The following is a 7,416-nucleotide window of genomic DNA, read 5'->3' on the forward strand; positions in this document are numbered from 1 at the left end:
AAAAAATTGACAACATACTTTACTTTACAATAAAAAAAGATGTTTATGTTTATTTCTGATTTATGTAAATGACATGCGGATAAGTATAGACATTTCCTGTAAACTACTTCTGTATGCTGATGACAGTGCAATTATTTTTTCACATCACTTTCCCAAAACAATCTCTTCAAAATTATCCTTAGTTTTGGAATCATGTCATGATTGGCTCGTTGACAACAAACTATCATTACATTTAGGTAAAACAGAAAGTATTTTATTTGGACCAAAGAGAAAATTAGGACAAGTACCCGAGGATGATTTCAAAATTTTATGTAACGGTCAAAACATTGTTTCGCAATCTTCAGTAAAATATCTCGGTGTTACGATAGATAAATTTCTATCTGGAGAGGAAATTGTCTCCAACATTATCCAAAAAATCAACCAAAGACTTAAATTTTTGAACAGAAATAGTAAATGTCTATCTCTAAAATCTCGTAAAACTTTATGTTCTGCTCTGATTCAGTGCCACTTTGATTATGCGTGCACCTCCTGGTATGAAGGAATTACTAAGAAACTCAAAGGTATACTCCAGACTACCCAAAACAAAATGGTCCGCTTTATTCTTAACCTTGATAACAGAACAAGGATCACTGTCACTGAATTAGAAAAACTAGGCATGCTTAATGTAGAACGAAGGGTCCGTCAACTTCGCCTCAACCATACTTTTAACATCTATAATGGTAAATGTCCACAATATTTATATGAACTTTTCTCTCTAAACAAAAACTGTTTTGGTACTAGATCTGGAACGATGAACTTCTCAATAAAAAACGTTAAAAGCATAGAAAGTTCTTCCTTTTCTACTTCGGCCGCAAAAGATTGGAATTCCCTTCCAGAAAATATTAAAAATTCTAAAAATAAATATCATTTTAAAAACAAAGTAAAACAATTTCTGATGCTACAATCAAAAGGCGAATTTGACAACCCCTTCGTCTACTATTGAGCTCAACCTCCACTTCTTTGCGTCTGGTTGAACGGGTAGTGATGTTATATTATTGTTCATATTATGTTATATTATTGTTCATATTATATTATTATGTAATATCTCTTCAAATCCCATCCTTTTTCATAAATGCCCTGAAATGTGCCAAAACATTTTATTCACTTTCAGTATTTGTTTTCATATCTTCTATGTAAATGTAATTTTCTTTCAAATGTAGTGCTCTGTTTTATTTATAGTTAATGCTGCGAAAATTAATTCAATCTCATTTTCCATGGCTTTACATCTCAACCGGAATGATTACACCTTAAATGGACCCCATTGGAAATAAGCCTATTTTATAGGCTTTATGGGTAATCCAAGGCCAAAGGCATTTTCATCTGGTTTTATCAAATTTCTCTCTTTTTTATTGATATTTCTAAAATTTTCAACTATTTTACTTAGAAGATTTGCAAGCACAGTGTAATTTAATTTCTGCGATACTAGTTTAAACTGTGGTATTTTAAGGTATGTGAAATTCTTCTATGATATTTTATATTTTATAATTAATAATTTTAAGAAATCCACAATAATTTATTACTGATTTTAATTGTTTTTGAATTGCTTATGTAATATTTGTAATGTGTAATTTTATTATGCCTTTGCCTGAATAAACATAATAATAATAAAATAATAAAATGGATATTCTCATAAAAGACGTGATTAGCCCAAACTACATGTATATCACGTCCTATTCATATATCGTTCCAACCGTTTGCGATCATGAGCGGTCACAAAAAGTGTATCAAGATACAAAGAATAAATATACCACAATATCAATATCCTACCTACCTTTGTTATATCTTGTATGTATCTACCTACCTACCATTGTTATATTTTGTATGTATCCACCTACCTACCTTTGTTATATCTTCTATGTATTCACCTACCTACCATTGTTATATTTTGTACGTATCCACCTACCCACCATTGTTATATTTTGTATGTATCCTCCTACCTACCTTTGTTATATTATCTACGTATTCACCTACCTACCATTGTTATATTTTGTACATATCAACCTACCTACCATTGTTATATTTTGTATGTATCCACCTACCTACCATTGTTATATTTTGTACATATCCACCTACCTACCATTGTTATATTTTGTACGTATCCACCTACCTACCATTGTTATATTTTGTACGTATCCACCTACCTACCATTGTTATATCTTGTACGTATCCACCTACCTACCATTGTTATATTTTGTACGTATCCACCTACCTACCCATTGTTATATTTTGTTATCCACCTACCTACCTACCATTGTTATATTTATACGTATCCACCTACCTACCATTGTTATATTTTGTATGTATCCACCTACCTACCATTGTTATATTTTGTATGTATCCACCTAGTTACCATTGTTATATTTTGTATGTTTCCACCTACCTACCATTGTTATATTTTGTACATATCCACCTACCTACCATTGTTATATTTTGTACATATCCACCTACCTACCATTGTTATATTTTGTACGTATCTCCTACCTACCATTGTTATATTTTGTACATATCCACCTACCTACCATTGTTATATTTTGTATGTATCCTCCTACCTACCTTTGTTATATTATGTACCTATTCACCTACCTACCATTGTTATATTTTGTACATATCCACCTACCTACCATTGTTATATTTTGTATGTATCCACCTACCTACCATTGTTATATTTTGTACATATCCACCTACCCACCATTGTTATATTTTGTACGTATCCACCTACCTACCATTGGTACATTTTGTACGTAATCCTACCTATACCTACCTACCATTGGTACATTTTGTGCGTAATCCTACCTACCATTGTTATATTTTGTACGTATCCACCTACCTACCATTGTTATATTTTGTACGTATCCACCTACCTACCATTGTTATATTTTGTATGTATCCACCTACCTACCATTGTTATATTTTGTACATATCCACCTACCTACCATTGTTATATTTTGTACGTATCTCCTACCTACCATTATTATATTTTGTACATATCCACCTACCTACCATTGTTATATTTTGTACATATCCACCTACCCACCATTGTTATCTTTTGTACGTATCCACCTACCTACCATTGTTATATTTTGTATGTATCCACCTACCTACCACTGTTATATTTTGTACATATCCACCTACCTACCATTGTTATATCGTGTACGTATCCACTACCTACCATTGTTATATTTTGTATGTATCCACCTACCTACCATTGTTATATTTTGTACATATCCACCTACCCACCATTGTTATATTTTGTACATATCCACCTACCTACCATTGTTATATTTTGTACGTATCCACCTACCTACCATTGTTATATTTTGTCCATATCCACCTACCTACCATTGTTATATTATGTACGTATCCACCTACCTACCATTGTTATATTTTGTACATTTCCACCTACCCACCATTGTTATATTTTGTACATATCCACCTACCTACCATTGTTATATTTTGTACGTATCTCCTACCTACCATTGTTATATTTTGTACATATCCACCTACCTACCATTGTTATATTTTGTACGTATCCACTTACCTACCATTGTTATATTTTGTATGTATCCCCCTACCTACCTTTGTTATATTATGTACCTATTCACCTACCTACCATTGTTATATTTTGTACGTATCCACCTACCTACCATTGTTATATTTTGTATGTATCCACCTACCTACCATTGTTATATTTTGTACATATCCACCTACCTACCATTGTTATATTTTGTACATATCCACCTATCTACCATTGTAATATTTTGTACGTATCTCCTACCTACCATTGTTATATTTTGTATGTATCCACCTACCTACCATTGTTATATTTTGTACATATCCACCTACCCACCATTGTTATCTTTTGTACGTATCCACCTACCTACCATTGTTATATTTTGTACATTTCCACCTACCCACCATTGTTATATTTTGTACATATCCACCTAGTTACCATTGTTATATTTTGTACGTATCTCCTACCCACCATTGTTATATTTTGTACGTATCCACCTACCCACCATTGTTATATTTTGTATGTATCCACCTACCTACCATTGTTATATTTTGTACATATCCACCTACCCACCATTGTTATATTTTGTACATATCCACCTACCTACCATTGTTATATTTTGTACGTATCTCCTACCTACCATTGTTATATTTTGTACGTATCCACCTACCTATCATTGTTATATTTTGTATGTATCCACCTACCTACCATTGTTATATCTTGTACTTATCCACCTACCTACCATTGTTATATTTTGTACGTATCCACCTACCTACCATTGTTATATTTTGTATGTATCCACCTACCTACCATTGTTATATTTTGTATGTATCCACCTACCCACCATTGTTATATTTTGTATGTATCCACCTACCTACCATTGTTATATTTTGTACATTTCCACCTACCTACCATTGTTATATTTTGTACATATCCACCTACCTACCATTGTTATATTTTGTACGTATCTCCTACCTACCATTGTTATACTTTGTATGTATCCACCTACCTACCATTGTTATACTTTGTACGTATCCACCTACCTACCATTGGTACATTTTGTACGTAATCCTACCTACCATTGTTATACTTTGTACGTATCCACCTACCTACCATTGGTACATTTTGTAGGTAATCCTTCCTACCATTGTTATATTTTGTATGTATCCACCTAGTTACCATTGTTATATTTGTATGTATCCACCTACCTACCATTGTTATATTTTGTATGTATCCACCTACCTACCATTGGTACATTTTGTACGTATCCACCTACCTACCTATCCACCTAGTTACCATTGTTATATTTTGTACGTATCCACCTACCTACCATTGTTATATTTTGTACGTATCCTCCTACCTACCATTGGTACATTTTGTACGTATCCTCCTACCTACCATTGGTACATTTTGTACGTATCCTCCTACCTACCATTGTTATATTTTGTACGTATCCACCTACCTACCATTGTTTTACTTTGTACGTATCCACCTACCTAGCATTGGTATATTTTGTACGTATCCTCCTACCTACCATTGCTATATATTATGTCATTATTTCTATATCTGTTGTTATATACAAACTTTTTGTAACTCCTATACAGCACTTATTAGAATTTATTCTGTTTATCTGATACTTATTTTCTCACAGAAAATCCTATATGGTCACGTTAAAATAATTTTGAGAATGCTGTTATTTACTTTTCTCCTTCATCTTCCCTATTATGAACAGAAGGGTCTGTACATTCTCTGAGCCGTCATGATAACCCAGTAGAGCTTTGAATTAAATCACTTGCACTGAAGATACTAAGTAAAGTCACAGTGTGATTTAATCACAACCTGAGACGGTAGCATACCATGCTCTCCTGTTGTGGTTATATTTTTGATGTGATTTTATGTGACGGACCTCCCGTATGATGTTCAATGATGTAATCACAAGTTTATACCAGGAAAATCCACCCCAAATAGCCATAGCTTTTCAAAGGACGACAAACCCAACAACTAAACTAGTTTAGTTGCTTTTGTAATCTTGAAAGAATTATGATTTATTATCTTCCACTAGTTCGTAGAATATTGTTCGTCAATGGTTTCATCTATTTTATAGACAGAACTTACCACGGATTAAGATATAGATTCCATCTATATCCAAATCCGTGAACTAAAATAAATGTAAACAAATTTGCTTTGAATTATGACAATCGATTAAGTTTAATAACCATTATTGATTAATCATAAGCAGCTATTAAGAACGTACCGAGTCGCGCACTCGCGGATTTCTCGCTTCAGGTTAACGATTTTTTAAAACTATAAATTATATAGCGGCATTTCAGAAAAAATATTAATGTATCGTTTTGTAGATAAAAATTCCAAAAATGTATGCCTCTGGTCAGTAAATGTAATATTTCTTTGTTACAAATACATAATTAAAAAAATAGATGAAAATAAGTTGTGTCGTTTTTTAGTTGAAACTCAGACATGAATCTCCTTCATGGTCTTGCCAATTTTTTTTAAACAAAACGATTATTTTGACAACTTCAATGTGAAATAAAAGCAATTTTATGTATAAATATCCAAATGTATGTCTCTGACTATCAAGTATGGTAACTTTCCAACACATTGATACCACTTTGACTAAATTAAATTAAAAATTAATTGTGTCATTTTTTATGTGAAAATGGCACATTATTTCAGTTCACAGTCCCAACGCTGTACAGGTACACACGACATCGATGTACGTGTATCGATGAGTCATGAAGACGGACTGCTGTTTATATATAGTAAATAATCATATTGTTTTCTATTCAAAGTAAAACAACACCATCCTGTTGTTAAAAATTGTTGGCACTCTGAGAATACCCCCTTTATACATTCCGTTCGTACATATACGATGTAGTTTCAAAGGCATATGTACAGTTTACGACTGACATTTGTAACCATTGGTGTGAATATTCTCACCGATTCATTTACCGTAAATAAAACAATAATGACAAATCATGGAAACATTATTGAAGAATTGTACAAAGTACATACTATGTTGACGTTGTCAATACACAAAAAAACTTGAATTATAATATTCACAAAAAGGAAATACAGGAATCAAGCTAGATTTACATTTTCTGACGAACAACTTGAAATTGTTGACTCATATTCATATTTAGGATAATTGATTGCTATATATGGATGTAAGTCATAAATTTTAGTGAGAAATCAAATATACGAGTTCAATGAATTCAAGATTTGCTATGTACTACTATGCATTTGCATTGGATAGAAGCATTGCCACAATAGAGTGTTTTAAAAAATACTGTGGTGAATCAATTTCTAATCATTGTTCTTCTTTCCTTAGTGTAATGGGTTATAGTTAAAGGTAGATGTTGTAGATCCCTTCCGATCCGATTCCTTGCTCAAGAGTTTTCAGTTGTTAATCATCAGATTTTAATTGCTACAGTAATAATCAATTGTTCTGTTCAAATGCATTTTCAAATTCTAGATCTTCTCGCAGTTTTATTTTGTTTTAAACCAAATCCAGGGGTGTCTTTATCATACGTCCCTGACCAAATCAGATGATTTCGTCATATATTAAAGTAAAATTTTATAGGACATAGAGTCAGGCGATAAAAAAACAAGCAAATTCATGGAATTTATATCCCCCGCTTTCCAAACATATTGTAAATAAATATTTTAGAGGTTAGTAGTAAACATGTCATAGTGATATGTAGAATGATATGTTCTCTTGAGCTATGATGTATTGCTTTGAAGCCAAAGAAAGATGTAAAGGATTATAGAAAGTAGATGTTTTGTTGGACATAAAGTGTGACATTTACCAGTAAAAATATTGTTTTCTTTATAAACATGTGGATCATAAC

This window comes from Ylistrum balloti, unplaced genomic scaffold, assembly GCF_031769215.1.
Source record: "Ylistrum balloti isolate Yb309-2 unplaced genomic scaffold, AGI_CSIRO_Ybal_v1 Utg370104, whole genome shotgun sequence".
In the NCBI taxonomy this organism is placed as follows: domain Eukaryota; kingdom Metazoa; phylum Mollusca; class Bivalvia; order Pectinida; family Pectinidae; genus Ylistrum; species Ylistrum balloti.